Below are 16,132 nucleotides of genomic sequence, written 5' to 3' on the forward strand. Positions count from 1 at the left end.
TCACTTCCATGACCCTTTCTTGCATCAAAACACCCCCCTTGCATACATTATACCTGGTGCAGGTATAATGTTGCGCAGGGGTTTACAAAGCGACGCATCTACCTAGATGCGTCACTTTGTAAATATGTCGCAACAAGGCGCACTTTTTACGCCACTGGTGCGTCATAAAAAGTGACGGACGCACCGGGGGCGTAAAAGTGACGCACAGCCTCATAAATGAGACCCCAGGAATATAACTGATCACAAACTTGTACTGAGAAAAGAAATACAACCATCTTTTTTGAACGCATTTCCACAGTGGATCGTTTTTAACTTCCGTAGATTTTGATGATCTGTTCCGATTTTAAAAAAAACATGTATAGATCCCAACAGATGTCTCCATTCTGAAAGTGCTCCCTTCATAACTCTTTCTAAAACAGCGTAGGTTAGATCTGCGGAAGAGACACAGGGAGAGCAGTAAAATAATGGATGCTGTTCTGTGTCATCTTCTTGTTGCTGTAGCAACCCTGCTCCAAAGGCCACTGCTGACGCATCCATTTCAACAAAGAACTTTCAGGTGGGATCAGGATGGTGGAGAACAGGTGTCTATTTAAATGCAATCTTCACAGCTGGAAAAGCTTTTTCGGCACAGTTGAAACAATTTTTGAGATATTCTTGACTAAAACAATCAATGGCATAGATGGGGACATTCTTTACAAATCGCTGATAAACACTGGCAGGGCCAAACAAAAGCTTTGAAATTTACTCACAGTTGAAGGGGAAAGATTTGAATTTCACTCACAGTTGAAGGGGAGGGAAACCTCCATTTTATCCATAGTTATTACATGAGGTGTCAAAATGAATTACAAATATTCTTCTTCACCTCAATGAAACATTTCTGAGGCTTGTGGGTAAGCTAATTTCTACAGAAGCTTTGAAGCACCTTCCTCACATGATCTCTATGGCTGGTCAATGAATTATAAAAAATCTAAATGTCTACCACGGAGATCACTGCTAAAATATTCAAGATATCTGAGAAAATACTAACCACAAAATGCTGAAAGATGACTGAAAAATTGCTTAGTCCAAAGGGCATTACCCAGTATTCAAAATGCTCATAAGAAGTTCGGAAATAAGGTTTTCACTCTACCCCATTTCTTATCTGGAATAGGTAAAAAGCTCCCTTTAGATCCTATTTTGTAAAATGATGCAGTCCTCTGACGGCTTCCAGGAAGTCTTTGTCTCCGATTAAGGGAAGAGAATATCAATCCATTGTTATTTCGTTCAGTTCCCTGTAACCAATTTCCGGGATGTTAACTTGTTCTTTGGTACAAAGAATAATGGAGCACAGGCTGGGGAGGATGAAGGAATTATCAGCCCCCTTTGCAGACTTTCCATTAGAGTTTTTTTTTGTAACAAGACCCTTTCTTTCTCTGATGACAAATACATATATGTAGGAAAGTGCCCTTTTTGACATGGGCACCCCAACTTTTTGAATGGTATTTGATGTGATTTCGACTGGAAGTGCACTGGATTCCTGCTAACCTGGTCCACAGTGTCAGATCTCTTTCCCAAAATCGCGCAATTGTGTTCCCTAAGTGGCAATACTTTTAGTACCCTCTGAAAGTCCCAAGTAAATGGTACCACCTCTGGTACCTAGGGCCTGAGGTACTAAAGAGAGTCCCTAAGGGCTGCAGCACCTATTGTGCCACACTAAGATACCCCTCAACAAGCTCATGACAACTGCCACTGCAGGCTACGTGTCTTGGTGTGGACAAAAGTAAAAACACGACATGGCACACAGCCTGCGTGCCATGCCTGCCAACACTACATGCAGTATAAGTAAGTCACTCCTACAGCAGCCCTTACCGCCCTAAGGCAAAGTGCACTATACTATATGTAAGGGGATAACTGCATGAGCAAATATGCCCCTGTGCTAGTCAGTTCCATTACTACCAGTACAAGTGCTCAGGGGAGCCATTTTAAAAGTACGTGCTGGACACTGGTGAAAATGAGTTCCCCTGCTACTTGATGGCTTCACTGAAAATAGGGATGTTTTAGATCAAACATCTTGTATCAATACGCCCACACAGGTGCCAATGTCGGATTTAGTAATACATGCACAAAGAGGGCACCTTAGAGGTGCCCCCTAAAAACCTACCAGATACTGGTGTGCGTACTGACTGGTTTTTACCAGCCTGCCACCAGAGACGAGTTTCTGATTCCTCGCCATGGGTGAGGGGCTTTAACCTCAGGAGGCCAGAACCTAAGCATGCTCGGTCCGGGGGTGTTCTCACCCCTTCCTACAGGATGACCTGCTGATTAGCATTCCAAGGCAGGGGAGCTTCAAAGGGGCCACCGCCTTTGGTATGCAAATCTGGTTTCTCTCACAGGAGACGAAATGGACCCCTTTCGTACAGAGCCATTTGGCATCTGGAAAGGTGGGAAAATGAGCTAGTCAGATAGGGGTGTACACCCTCAGGCCATTGTCACCCCTTAGGTGGGCTACCTGAAGTGGATGTGACTTTTTATATTTAGCCATCTTGGTGATGGTAAAATTAGGAATTCTGGGCTAGGAAGTGGTTATATAGGGTGCGTAGTGACCCCATGAGTAGGTAGCCCCATTGGCTTCTACCCTACACCCCCTAAATTCAGTATTTAGAGGATCCCTTGGCACCAGAGAATCAGATCCAGCTGACTAAAAGAAGATGGGCTGAAGAGCCACGAAAGTAAGAACTGCAGAAGTAGCAAATGAATAGGCAGCAGCCCTGCAGGCCCATTTGCCTATTCTCATCAATTGCGCCAAAGTCTTCTTGCCCTCTAAGCTGCTGATCCTCCAAAGCTTTCGAGGACTGCCAGCACTTCACCGATGACTTAGGAACTCCTGTGGAACAGCAGAGCTGTTCCCCTGCATCTTGCAGGTACCAAAGACTGAGCTCTGAGGCTCCTAGACCGCGAAGCCGGAAAGCACCACTGCACCTGAGCCACCTAGCCTGAGATGAAGTAGGCCTACGGTGCCAACGTGGTCCCCAGACTCGAAGCCCACCTTGGGTTTCCCAGCTCTGGAGTTATTGACTCTGCCTGAGGCCTCAGTTTGAAGGCCCTATCTAATACAGCCGCTTCCGGTGATGAAAACCTGACGCCTAAGGACACCTCTGGCCCCGTCACCTCTGGCTTATGGAGAAGATGACCAAGTAAGGTCCCTGAGCATCGTGAGATCTGAGCCCCCCGTTGGTACAGCCCGATTGGCCTCCCAGTCTGATCCTGCAGCATCTGTTCATGAAGACCGATCACCATTGACTTGTACTGGGCATCCAATGCTGTTTTTCACCACTGAACCCGGCCGACCCTTGTGCAGCTGGAGGTGACCTGCTGGTACTGCCTTGGACCTTGCCCCATACTCACCTCAAGTCCCGGAGGTTGGTCTCTTAAGTCTCTGCAAATAACTTGTATGACATATTTGTTTTTCCTTCCATAGGATAACATTGCAGCCTCTGAAAAATGCAGACTTTTTAAACGCAAAAGTATTTCACTTGAAAAACGTACTTACCTGATTGTATTCACTCAGGTGTCTAAAGAGAGAGAAAAATATGTGGTATTTTTATAAATTGTGTGGCTCTCCTTATGGAGCGGTGCACATAATGTATTGACTATTGTGTGTATTTGCAAATGTCTAACAAGCCTCTCTGATAAGCCTAAGGCTGCTCGACCACACTACCATCTAGAAGAGCGCCATGGGATTGCTAGAGCAAGCCCCTGCCCACTCGTAAGCGAATACTCAGACTCTTTGCACGGTATACCTCTTTTTGGCCAGCTTCCTACAATATGTCCACACGGTATCTCCACTGAGGCCTTCAGATATATGGTATAGCCACAAAAACAATGAGGCGGTAATTGCGTCATTTCTGACACATGCAACTCTTTGTCACACAGGTCAAAGGGGCCATCATGGACACAGCTCTAGGAATTGTCAGTAGCCTCGCTTCCTTCTACACCTACACACACACCTTCTCTCTCTCTCTCTCTCGCTCTCTCTCGCTCTCTCTCCTCTCCTCTCTCTCTCTCTCCCCCCTCCCTCCCTCCCCCTCTCCCCCCCCCTCTTCCCCCCCCTAAACAGAAGGTTCTGCAATGTTCAGAGCTGAGGGATATAGCCAGAGTTGCCCAATTTATTTTCGGTTTACAGCAACATAGCCACAAAAGACCCAGATGATTCAGTGATACAATGAGATTACAAGCATTGGAAATGCAATAGGTCTCGCACCATTAGAGTTAGTGCTTTTAGAATTGTTTATGGGTTTTTTTTGTAAATGTTTAGCATTTTTGTTTCCTGTAGCCAATGCTAAAGAATTACAAATAAAAAAAGCCATAAACATTTCTTAAAGCTGTAACTGAAATGGTCTGAGACCTATTGCACTGTGTGAGGGTGAGGGGTTGAGGTTGAGTGAGGGTGAGGGGTTGAGGGTGAGTGAGGGTGAGTGAGGGTGAGGGGTTGAGTGTGAGTGAGGGTGAGGGGTTGAGGGTGAGTGAGGGTGAGGGAGGGTGAGGGTGAGTGAGGGTGAGGGTGAGTGAGGGTGAGGGTGAGGGAGGGTGAGGGTGGGTGAGGGTGAGTGAGGGTGGTTGAGGGTGAGTGGTTGAGGGTGAGTGGTTGAGGGTGAGTGGTTGAGGGTGAGTGGTTGAGGGTGAGTGAGGGTGAGGGAGGGTGAGGGTGAGTGAGGGTGAGGGTGAGTGAGGGTGAGGGTGAGTGAGGGTGAGGGTGAGGGAGGGTGAGGGTGGGTGAGGGTGAGTGAGGGTGGTTGAGGGTGAGTGGTTGAGGGTGAGTGGTTGAGGGTGAGTGGTTGAGGGTGAGTGGTTGAGGGTGAGTGGTTGAGGGTGAGTGGTTGAGGGAGGGTGAGGGTGAGTGAGGGTGAGGGGTTGAGGGTGAGTGAGGGTGAGTGAGGATGAGGGGTTGAGGGTGAGTGAGGGTGAGTGAGGGTGAGGGGTTGAGGGTGAGTGAGGGTGAGTGAGGGTGAGGGGTTGAGGGTGAGGGGTTGAGGGTGAGGGGTTGAGGGTGAGTGAGGGTGAGTGAGGGTGAGGGGTTGAGGGTGAGTGAGGGTGAGGGGTTGAGGGTGAGGGAGGGTGAGGGTGAGTGAGGGTGAGGGTGAGGGGTTGAGGGTGAGGTGTTGAGGGTGAGTGAGGTGTTGAGGGTGAGTGAGGGTGAGGGAGAGTGAGGGTGAGGGGTTGAGGGTGAGTGAGGGTGGAGGGTGAGGGGGTGAGGGTGAGTGAGGGTGGAGGGTGAGGGGGTGAGGGTGAGGGGGTGAGGGTGAGGGGATGAGGGGTTGAGGGTGAGTGAGGGTGAGGGGTTGAGGGTGAGTGAGGATGAGTGAGGGGTTGAGGGTGAGGGGTTGAGGGTGAGGGGTTGAGGGTGAGTGAGGGTGGGTGAGGGTGAGGGATTGAGGGTGAGGGGGTGAGGGGTTGAGGGTGAGTGAGGGTGAGTGAGTGTGAGTGGTTGAGGGGGAGTGAGGGTGAGGGTGAGTGAGGATGAGGTGTTGAGGGTGGGTGAGGGTGAGTGAGGGTGAGGAGTTGAGGGTGAGTGAGGGTGAGTGAGGGTGAGGGTTTGAGGGTGAGTGAGGGTGAGGGGTTGAGGGTGGGTGAGGGTGGGTGAGGGTGAGGGGTTGAGGGTGAGTGAGGATGAGTGAGGGGTTGAGGGAGGGGTTGAGGGTGAGTGAGGGTGAGGGGTTTAAGGTGAGTGAGGGTGAGTGAGGGTGAGTGAGGGTGAGGGGTTTAAGGTGAGTGAGGGTGAGGGTGAGTGAGGGTGAGTGAGGGTGGGGGGTTGAGGGTGAGTGAGGGTGAGTGAGGGTGGGTGAGGGTGAGTGAGGGTGAGGGGTTGAGGGTGAGTGGTTGATGGTGAGTGAGGGAGAGGGGTTGAGGGTGAGGGGTTGAGGGTGAGTGAGGGTGAGGGGTTGAGGGTGAGGGGGGGTAAGGGGTTGAGGGTGAGTGAGGGTGAGGGGTTGAGGGTGAGTGAGGGTGAGGGGTTGAGGGTGGGTGAGGGGTTGAGGGTGAGTGAGGGTGAGGGGTTGAGGGTGAGTGAGGGTGAGGGTGAGTGAGGGTGAGTGAGGGTGAGGGGTTGAGGGTGAGTGAGGGTGAGGGGTTGAGGGTGAGTGAGGGTGAGGGTGAGTGAGGGTGAGGGGGTGAGGGTGAGTGAGGGTGAGTGAGGGTGAGTGAGGGTGAGGGGTTGAGGGTGAGTGAGAGTGAGGGTGAGTGAGGGGTTGAGGGTGAGGGGTTGAGGGTGAGGGGTTGAGGGGTTGAGGGTGAGTGAGGGTGAGGGGTTGAGGGTGAGTGAGGGTGAGTGAGGGTGAGGGTGAGGGGTTGAGGGTGAGGGGTTGAGGGTGAGTGAGGGTGAGGGGTTGAGGGTGAGTGAGGGTGAGGGTGAGTGAGGGTGAGGGTGAGTGAGGGTGAGGGGTTGAGGGTGAGGGGTTGAGGGTGAGGGGTTGAGGGTGAGTGAGGGTGAGGGTGAGGGGTTGAGGGTGAGTGAGGGTGAGTGAGGGTGAGGGGGTGAGGGTGAGTGAGGGTGAGTGAGGGAGGGTGAGGGGTTGAGGGGGAGGGGTCGAGGGGGAGGGGTCGAGGGTGGTTGAGGGTGAGTGAGGGTGAGGGGTTGAGGGTGAGTGAGGGTGAGGGGTTGAGGGTGAGTGAGGGTGAGGGGTTAAGGGTGAGTGAGGATGAGTGAGAGTGAGGGTGAGTGAGGGGTTGAGGGTGAGGGGTTGAGGGTGAGTGAGGGTGAGGTGTTGAGGGTGAGTGAGGGTGAGGGTGAGTGAGGGTGAGGGGTTGAGGGTGTGTGTGTGACAGTAACTTGTGTGTGTGAGGGCAGTGTGTGTCAATGCAACGGGGCTCATGTTATCGACCTCAGAAGCATTAAAAGTGTGTGTCTTGGAACGTCTGAGGGCAGCTCGTGTTACAAGCTTGCTTTGAAGATGGTCATGCAGTGCTGGGAGTGGAGCAGATGGTCCTGTTTATGACCTGCAGAGCGCGTGTGAAGTGGGCGAAGTGACTGGGGGGTGAGGGGTGTGCACGTTTTAAAAGTAGATACGGCCTCCGGCCGTGAATAATTAGGGGGTGAGAAATGCGCTGGGAGGGCTGCCTTTGATGTGGGAATGCGAGGCAGGCAGGCAGGCGGCTGGTGGCATTGTGCACGCGCTTCATGCACTGCAAGGAATCGCCAGCCAGTGGTGGTGTGGATAAAGACTGGATAAGCCCCTATAGAGCTTGCCAGCTGTGCTGCGCACAACAGGCGAGCCCTAAAAAACCACTTGATGGTTACACATGGATAATGTAAGAGGTAAGGTACACTCCTTAACTGGTCCTGAGGTTAAAGGTGCACCACCTGCGTTATGTATTACCTTGAGTTTTTGTTTGAGTCATCTGGGTATTCATGCTTCCAATTCAAAACCGGAAATATTCCAGTCCCTCCAGAATCCAATCATGGCCACTGTCACAGCAAAAAACCCCTTGCCTGTAAGCATTCGCTGAGAAAGTGCCAGTGTACCCTGTCCTATGCTATCTCAGCATCAAGTGGCAGACACATCAAGCCCCTCCCCTATTTGTTTGCCTCATTTATGGAGTGGACAATATTTGTCATGTTGTTTCCCATTTGTCTTTTCGAGATAACTCCAGCTTGGTCCAGGTGAATGAAGCCAGGTCATCGAACAGCATTGTCAACATCTTTGCAGATTTTTCCCTGGCTGTGAGAATATGGGTTCTAACGTATTTAGCCACCCTAGTTGTTTGCTTCTTGGGCCTCCAGGCTTTTGTATCTCTGCTGTTAGTGACCAAGTTTCTCTCACTTTGGGGCGTGGCTAGCAGCCGATCATGGCGGCAGCATAAGGGACGAGCTCCGCGGCTGAAGCGGCCTCTTCGTCGATCCGACACAAAATCCGTTACAACTTCAAGCCCCAAAGGCAGGCACCGGATCCCAGGACCGGGCGGAGTGAGCAGCGACAAGCAGCGAGAAAATCCGACGTCAGTAGCCAAAGATACGTCGAAGCCTCCGACCGGCCTGCCAACACCTCCAGAGCCGGGACCTTCCTTGGCTTTTCACCCCGCCGGAAGTGCATCCTGACCGGAGAACTTGGACCGGAAGTGCCCGCGCGGCGGTGGCCTCAACAATTCGACCAAACCTCAGGAGGTCGGAGACGGCGGCTCAGGCAAATCAAGGAAGCAGTGCCCAAGGGGGGGACCGCTGGAATCCTGACAGCATCGGAGGTCGTCTCCTAAAGTGCCGGGAGCCTGGGCATCGACAACGGAGTGAGTACCCGCCATCTTGTGACCTGATCGTCGCTACGCACTTGGCGACCTACGGAGCACCTCCCGCCCCGAAGAAGCTCGCCCAACCTGTTCGCTGCTGTATCGGACTGGTCTGGGGGCCTGCACTGATCCCTACATCCTGGCGCGTAGGGGCACGAGGAGCACAACCTTCAGCGGCATGGCGGGGAAGGGCCCTAAGGGCGGCGTCACACAGACTCGTATAGATCGCTTCACCTCCGACAAGCCCACCGGATCCCCGGCAGGGAAGGAACAGACCGGTAAAACAGCCGACTCCCCTGGGGGAAAAAAGGCCACGCTGGACGACGTCATGGTAGCATTGGCACAACTGCAAACAACTGTTGGCGGAATCTCCACGGACGTCACCCTACTTAGAGCAGACCTCCACAAAATGTCGGAGAAGGTCAAGAGTATGGAGGTGATCACAAAATCACTGGTGGAAGACGTCGCGGAACTCCAGCGAGAAATGGGGAAGATGGCGCAGGACAATAGAATGCTCAGGGAGAAGCTGGATGAGCAGGAGGGGCGTTCCAGGCGCAACAATATCCGCATTATAGGGGTACCGGAATCGGAAGGCGTGAAGGCGATGGATCTCTTTGTAGAGAACCTGATCACCAACGAACTAAAGCCAAAGGGACTGTCCAACTTCTTTTCGGTGGAGAGGGCCCATCGAGTCCCGGGTGGCCAACCGAATCCAGGGGCTAACCCGCGACCCATAGTGGCACGTCTGTTTAACTTCCGTGACCGGGACACAATCCTACAGGCAGCCAGGTCCTCCCCTCCCCTCAAGATCCAGAACGCCACCATTGCCATCTTCCCCGACTACACCGCGGAAGTCGCCCGTCGGCGACGCACGTTTTTCGACGTGAAAAAGGAACTGAGGTCCAGGGAATTGCCGTATTCCATGTTATTCCCCGCAAGACTACGGGTGGTAGCGGAGAACAAAACCTGGTTCTTCGACTGCCCCGAAAACGTGCAAGAATGGCTCGAGGGATGGAGACCGGGTCAGAACCACAGACGGACGAATCGCTCCAGAAAGGACCGGGCCGACGGCCATCGCAGAGACTCGCAGGCCTCCGGCGGGAGGCCGGACAACAGTGACTCTTTGGGAGCTGAGGGCGGCGTGGACGAGACTGAGGAACAATGAAAGCTTGGGGACAATTCATTCATACTTCAGTATTGAGACTATTAAGCTGTGAAGCGCTTCCCGCCATTGGACACTGGGTGAAGGGCCTCCGGGGGTGTGAATGAGAGACTGCCGGCTGCGGAGAGTCCCTCACCCCAACGCGCAAGTACACTGTTTGGGGATGGGATATGCACTCTGCTAAGTTGGGGGGGCGGGCAGTTTTGAGTCCGTGTAGCAGGGGGGCAGGGAGGGGGGAAGAGTTGAAAAAGTTTTTTCTATGGGACTTTTTGGTCCTACAAGTTTATGTTCTATGCACACTTAAGTATCTAGGCATGTTCTATGTAACCAAGAAATACTGGCACACTCGGGGCGCAGGGAGGTCGGATTGGGAGTCTAGCAATGGCTGCAACAGATAGCCCAACCACGAAGAACTCACTGATTGTCATGTCCTGGAACGTGAGGGGCCTGGGGGATAAGATCAAGCGAGGGCTAGTGCTACAGGGGATAAGGAGACGGGGCCCGGCTCTCATTCTCCTGCAGGAGACACACTTGTCGGGAGCGGCCACGAAGGCCCTGGATAGGAGAGGCTATCATATGGTAGTACATGCGGAGTTCACCTCGGGGTCCCGTGGTACCGGCATCCTGCAGAAAAAATCTTCCAAGTTCATCGTCAAGTCTACAGCAACGGATGACCATGGCAGATTCGCGGCAGTGCATGGCCAGTGGGAGGGGAAGCTCTTTAATATAGTTTCTGTCTATATCCCACCAGCACTACACTCTGAGGCCTTGCCGGATCTGGGCAAATTCCTGCTAACACTCCCTGATGGGGAACTACTACTAGGTGGGGATTTCAACATGGCACTCACAAACTCAGAAGACCGCTTTCCCCCACGTGCGCACGCAGGTGGGCCCAACAGGCTCCAGACATTCTTGACTGCACAGGGGTTGGTGGATGTCTGGCGCGCTCTGCACCCTACTCAGCAACAATACACATACTACTCGGCCACACACAATAGCCTGTCCAGGATAGACTACATCTTCACTTTGATTAATGGTCACCTTACGATAGCCGAAGCCGAGATACTACCACGGGGGGTCTCCGATCACTCGCCACTCACATTGACACTCACCACTTCGACCATGGCGCGGCGCAGATTATTCCCGATTTTCCCGGGCTACCTCAAAGTGCCCCGGATTAACAGGGATCTTAAGAAGGTAACCCAACAGTACTTCGAAGAAAACCAATCCTCGGTGGCCTCCCCCTCCATACTGTGGGAGGCGTATAAAACAGTGTTCCGGGGTCAGGCCATAGCAGTGATAGCGAATCACAAAAAGACGCACAGGCGGGAGGCCCTCGAGATAGAACTAGGCCTAGAGCGGGCCAACACGGCCCATATGGCGAACCCCTCTGACGACACGCTTCACGAACTCCAGATCCACCAGCACTGCCTCACAGATCACATGCGCAGGGTCACGATGTCGGACATTGCGGCTACACAGCACAGGGTATACGATATTGGAGACAAGGCCAGTAAATTGCTGGCATGGTTAGACAAAAGACAGGGGGGGGGGAAGAACATCTTGCAGATTATGGACCCACAGGGCAACAACCACACCCGCCCCGATGAGATAGTAAACGTCCTCGCCGATTATTTCGCCTCAGTCTACACCCCAGAGATAGTGGTAGAGGAGGGGGAGGTGCAGACTGCCCTTGACCAGGTTCCCTTGCCAGAGCTGACACCTGAGATGTCCGAGGACATAGACGCACCTCTCACGGTGGAGGAGATCCAGATGGCCATAGGCGCCCTTCATCCAGGCAAAGCGATGGGCCCCAGCGGGATACCCATTGAGTGGTTGAAAGTCATGGCCGAATCCTTAAGCACACCCCTACTCAATATGTACGAGGAATCTAGAACACAGGGAACGCTGCCGCTCGATCAGCGGATGGCTACTATTGTGGCGATACCGAAGCCAGGTAAGCCCCCCAACGAATGCACCTCATATAGGCCGATCTCCCTTTTGAACCCGGAGGCCAAAATTATTGCCAAAGTGTTGGCGAACAGGATCTTGCCAACTCTGTCACACCTGATCCACCCGGACCAGTCCGGATTCATGCCACACCGCAGCACTGCTTTAAATCTCCGCAGGGTGCATGGCGTGTTGGCGCGAGTTCCACTACTGCAAGAACCGGCTGCCATCCTCTCCTTGGACGCCAAGATGGCGTTTGATATGGTGGAATGGAGCTACCTCTTTGCAGTACTCACGCGTATGGGTTTTGGCCCGGTGTTCCTTTCCTGGATACGAATGCTGTACAAGGACCCGGTGGCGCAGGTGACGGCCAACGGCCATATTTCAAACACCTTCCCCCTAGGCAGAGGCACTCGACAGGGCTGCCCGCTTTCACCCCTGCTCTTCGCCTTAGTTTTAGAACCACTGGCGGTTACGATTCGTACCACCCAACTCCTGAAAGGGATACAATGGACCCCGTTATGGGAGGACAGAGTGTCCCTCTACGCAGACGACATGCTGATCTATCTCACAGACCTGGAAGAGAGTCTCCCTAACCTCCTGGCCCTATGTACGGCTCATGGGCGAATCTCGGGTTACACCATCAACTGGGCTAAGTCCACCATTTTTGAACTGCGAGGCCCACTCCCGCCTCTCCCGGATTCCTGCCCACTGGAGCTGGCCCACACGTCATTTAAATACCTGGGGATTCATATCACCCGTAACGAGGCAGATTTCTCATGCCTCAACCTACTACCCCCCTTAGCTCGTCTCCGAGGAGACGTGCGACATTGGAAGGATCTCCCCCTAACACTCCTTGGCCGTGCAGCACTATTTAAAATGATGGCTCTGCCGCGCTTCCTATATGTGCTGGAGAACGCCCCGTATCTGGTGCCGGATGGCTACCTCCAGAAAATAACGGCGCAAATCTCGGGCCTGTTATGGGGCAACCAGCCAGCCCGCATTTCCCACACTAAACTGAACAGGGGGTGGTACGACGGGGGCATCGCCCTCCCGAATGTACAGTTGTACTACTGGGCGGCCCAACTCAAAATCCTTAACCAATGGATACATGCCCCGCAGGAAGACCCAGCGTACAAGGCCGACAGGGCACAACTGGGTGCCAACACCTTATTGGCCCCACTGTATCACCGTGGAGTGGCGGCAAAACTCACGGGGCCTACGAAACACACAGTCCGCATATGGTACAAGGCGCAGGCAAAGTTGAAGTGGGATGGAGTCATAACGAAACTTACACCCCTGTGGGACACAAAGGCGTTGGGCCATTTGCGGCGCTCTAAGGGCTTCGCACAGTGGGACAGCATCGGCATCTCCACGGTGGGGGACATGTGGACGAGGGAAGGAGTGATCTCTTTTGCCACTTTGCAGGACCAATATGAGTTGGGGAACACAGAGCTCTACAGATACATCCAGGTCCGACACGCACTACAGGCAGCGATCTCACCAGACGCACCCCTGCCCGAATCCTCCCCTCTGGAGGATCGGCTACTTACTGACTTCATGCAAGAAGGGGCGACATCGCTGACGTACCGCAAGCTGATTAACAATATGCCTGATCCACTGGGGAAACTGAAGGACAAATGGATGGCGGAAGTGGGTAACCTGGATGACAATGACTGGAACGCAGCCATGGCATCCCCCCGTGAAGCAGGCATATCATCTAAATTCCGCCTAGTGCAGCTAAAATTTCTTCACAGAATCTACTACACCCGTACATTACTTCACAAACTGCACAGGGCGGATCATCCATATTGCCTTAGGGGCTGCGGGGCAGAAGGGACCTTCATACACACGGTGTGGGAATGTCCATTGTTAGTCGGCTACTGGCAACGGGTAATACGCACGATGGCCCAAGCTCTTCATACCACCCTCACCCTAGACGCACGGCTCTGTCTGCTAAACATCTGGGAGCCGACAGACCTCACCTTTCATGCAAGAGCCTGGGTCACAGTGGGGATGGTAACAGCGAAACGGGACATAGCACAGAAGTGGGGGTCGGCTGATCTCCCCACGCTACCCCAATGGCTCCGCAACATGGACATGCTCATGTTGACTGAAAGGGCGGTGTACAAATTGAGGGGTAACCCACGTAAATGGAACGGGGTGTGGCAATCCTGGAACGCATACAGGGGGGATATCTGCGAACCATTGGAGGAAGATGATGACGGAGGGTCAGAGAGTGACGAGGAGCGTTGATTGGGTTGTAACTAGGTGAACAGGGCGAGCGCAACGGAGGTGGGTGGGTGCAGCCGTGGGAGGTGGCATGGGAGGGAGTGGGAACTAGGGGGCTATGTAACAATACACTGCTCTCTTTACAGATGGACTGTGCCACGAGTGCCGAAAGCTACTACTTCAAGTACGTGCCGGACTAAAGTGTGCTGTTTTTACTGTTTTATGTTTATTGCAAGGTGCGAACGGCAAGACTCAGACGGATAGTAGCCAACAAAACACAAAATTGCAAACTGTATTCTTTCGACACGAGTATATTCCTATTCATCACATCGTCAACGAAACTCGCAATGCTATATACTACTGTGGATGTTATAAGTTTTGCCTTTGTGAATACTGTATCACCTCATTCACCTAGTAACTTATGTATGGAAATGCGATGGATGACAATGTGCCTACTATCTTTGTTTTGCACCAAAAATAAAAAATTTTTAAAAAAAAGTTTCTCTCACTTTAAGCTCCGTCATAATGGAATTGGAGTGCTAGCCGCAAGGGCCCAGCTTTAAAATCAGGAACCCTGCCCTGCAACTAGAGTAATATGCTCTGGGTTGGTTGCACATGAGCACATGCACACATGAGTGTGTGGGCTGAGAGAGTGAGACTACCGTCTAACTCAGCTGATTATCTGGGCACAAATAGCCTGTCATGGATGGGACCCTTCACAAACTAGTGGTGACCAGAGCAGGCCCTATATTGTGGGCAGGCACTCACAGTAAGTTTGCAGTGCTTCACTAAAGAGTATTGTGCTTCACGGTATCATACTTTATGGGTGAAAGCTGCACTAGTGTTCATTTTGCAAGAGACTGGCCTAGAGATTAGCTTGATGGACCGATTCCATGGTAAACAAGTCTCCTAAATGCAAATATAACATTATTGTTTATCCTATCTGCACTCCTTCCAGTACTTCAAGTTTTCCATGATGCTCTGAGTCAGCTCATTAATGACATTCTGGCTTTGAATCACTTTGCTGGGTCAAAGTCTGTACTCTGCTGGCCAGGAGGAGGATCAAACCTTCCCCTCTCAATAGGGACACCGAAAGGTGTGTAAGCATGTTCCTGGTCGAGGAGAGGGTTGGGACAGAATCTGCATGTGCTAATGAGATTCTCACACTTCCCTGGTCTGGGAAGGCTCAACCCAAGGGAAACAAAGACATCTGGAGCCAGTCACAGGTGGGCCTCTTCTTTGTTGTTTTGGGGAAAAGGGGCCAGGCAGCTGTGTCAAGGACGACGCTTAAGGTTCTGTAGGAGTTTTTAACAGAGAACACTTGAACTCATCATATTGGAAAATCCTTAAAATGCTTTGCAGGAGGATTACTACAGGGGTAGAGTGAGGCTGTGCCATTTTAGGATTGGGCAAAGGTGAATAATGTCTGAAACTTTACACCCCCATTTAAATACTTCTGCACAAGGGAGTGACAGGTGGAGAGAAGCATGGATTTCACAGGACTCCAAGAAACCCTGGACTCCTGTTGGATGGATTGTACTGACTTGGACTCTGTGGATGTATCTCCCAAGTGCCAGTAGCGCTGTGTAGTATCCTGCATTTGTTAATGTAATGTATGGTACACCGCCTGCTCAGCCAGTGCTTGTGCTCTGTGCTCAATAGAATGTTGGAGTCTGATGAGCCTCGGAATGTTGGGACACAGAGAGGTGAAGTGACAGTTGGACTTGGGCTGAGCAGCAGGCAGGCTGCTCCTGGTGGGTCTCCCCTTCACAACTCAACTATACACACTGGCCTCCCCATACTCTGTAGGACAGTAGAGGTGGACCTACTGTGGGGCTGTTGAGGAGAGGGTTCTCCTGGGAATTGCGTGGTCTGGTCCTGTAAGTTGGTGACCTACAACGGGAGGGGACCCCTGACTCCTTACACACAAGTCCTGCAACTGGGCAAGGAGTCTGTGGGCCAGAGCGAGCAGGCAGGGAGGGTACCCTGCTTGAGGGCTGCGAGGTGCTGCCGGGGGTGGCCCCTGGCTGAAGATAGCCCCAGGAGGCCAGCCCGTGGACAGTTTTGGGCTAGGAAATAAGGGGCACGAGGGCCAGAGAGCCATGAAGAGAAGCCGCTGGATTTGCAAAGTTTTTAGAGATAGAAACAAACCCTCCTAGTGACTGGAGCCTGTCACCAGGAGCAAAACGAGTCATATATCTCCAGAATTGACCCAGTGGGGCAGTGTAAACTTGTTGGGAACATTCCCAGTAGGTCCCCTAAAGCCCCCCGCCAAGGAAACAGTAACCATGGTAAGCAGTGCCTGCTGGTCCCCCTGGTGGGGGAGACCGACCTGACACGTGGTGCATGAAGCCCCCCTTCAAAAAAGTTCAAAACTGCCCAGAAAGGGCAAGGGCCCTAGGGAGAAGACTGAATGTGGGACCTCCCAGTGTCCCAAGGACCAACGCTGATGAGAAGGAAAAAAACAGTGAACTAGCCCCAGTGTGTTCTAGGCATTTTTTTGTACAGATTGAGGATTGGGGCACTGCTGCA

General features: G+C 52.5%; 2 protein-coding genes across 4 annotated transcripts in view; one reads left to right on the plus strand and one right to left on the minus strand.

Moving 5' to 3' along the window:
- Positions 1-16,132, minus strand: part of ARFRP1 (ARF related protein 1) — a 301,101-nt gene that overhangs the window by 186,552 nt on the left and 98,417 nt on the right. The gene's annotated exons all lie outside the window — the stretch shown is intronic.
- The window catches only part of LIME1 (Lck interacting transmembrane adaptor 1), a 68,355-nt gene continuing 66,912 nt past the window's right edge, over positions 14,690-16,132 (plus strand). The window contains exon 1 of one of the 2 annotated variants that reach the window (XM_086932751.1): positions 14,690-14,826. The gene's annotated coding sequence lies outside the window, so the exon portion shown is untranslated. The remainder of the gene's footprint in view (positions 14,827-16,132) is intronic. The other variant, XM_086932752.1, reaches the window with a different exon arrangement.

Source organism: Lissotriton vulgaris, chromosome 7 (assembly GCF_964263255.1).
Source record: "Lissotriton vulgaris chromosome 7, aLisVul1.2, whole genome shotgun sequence".
NCBI classification, from domain to species: domain Eukaryota; kingdom Metazoa; phylum Chordata; class Amphibia; order Caudata; family Salamandridae; genus Lissotriton; species Lissotriton vulgaris.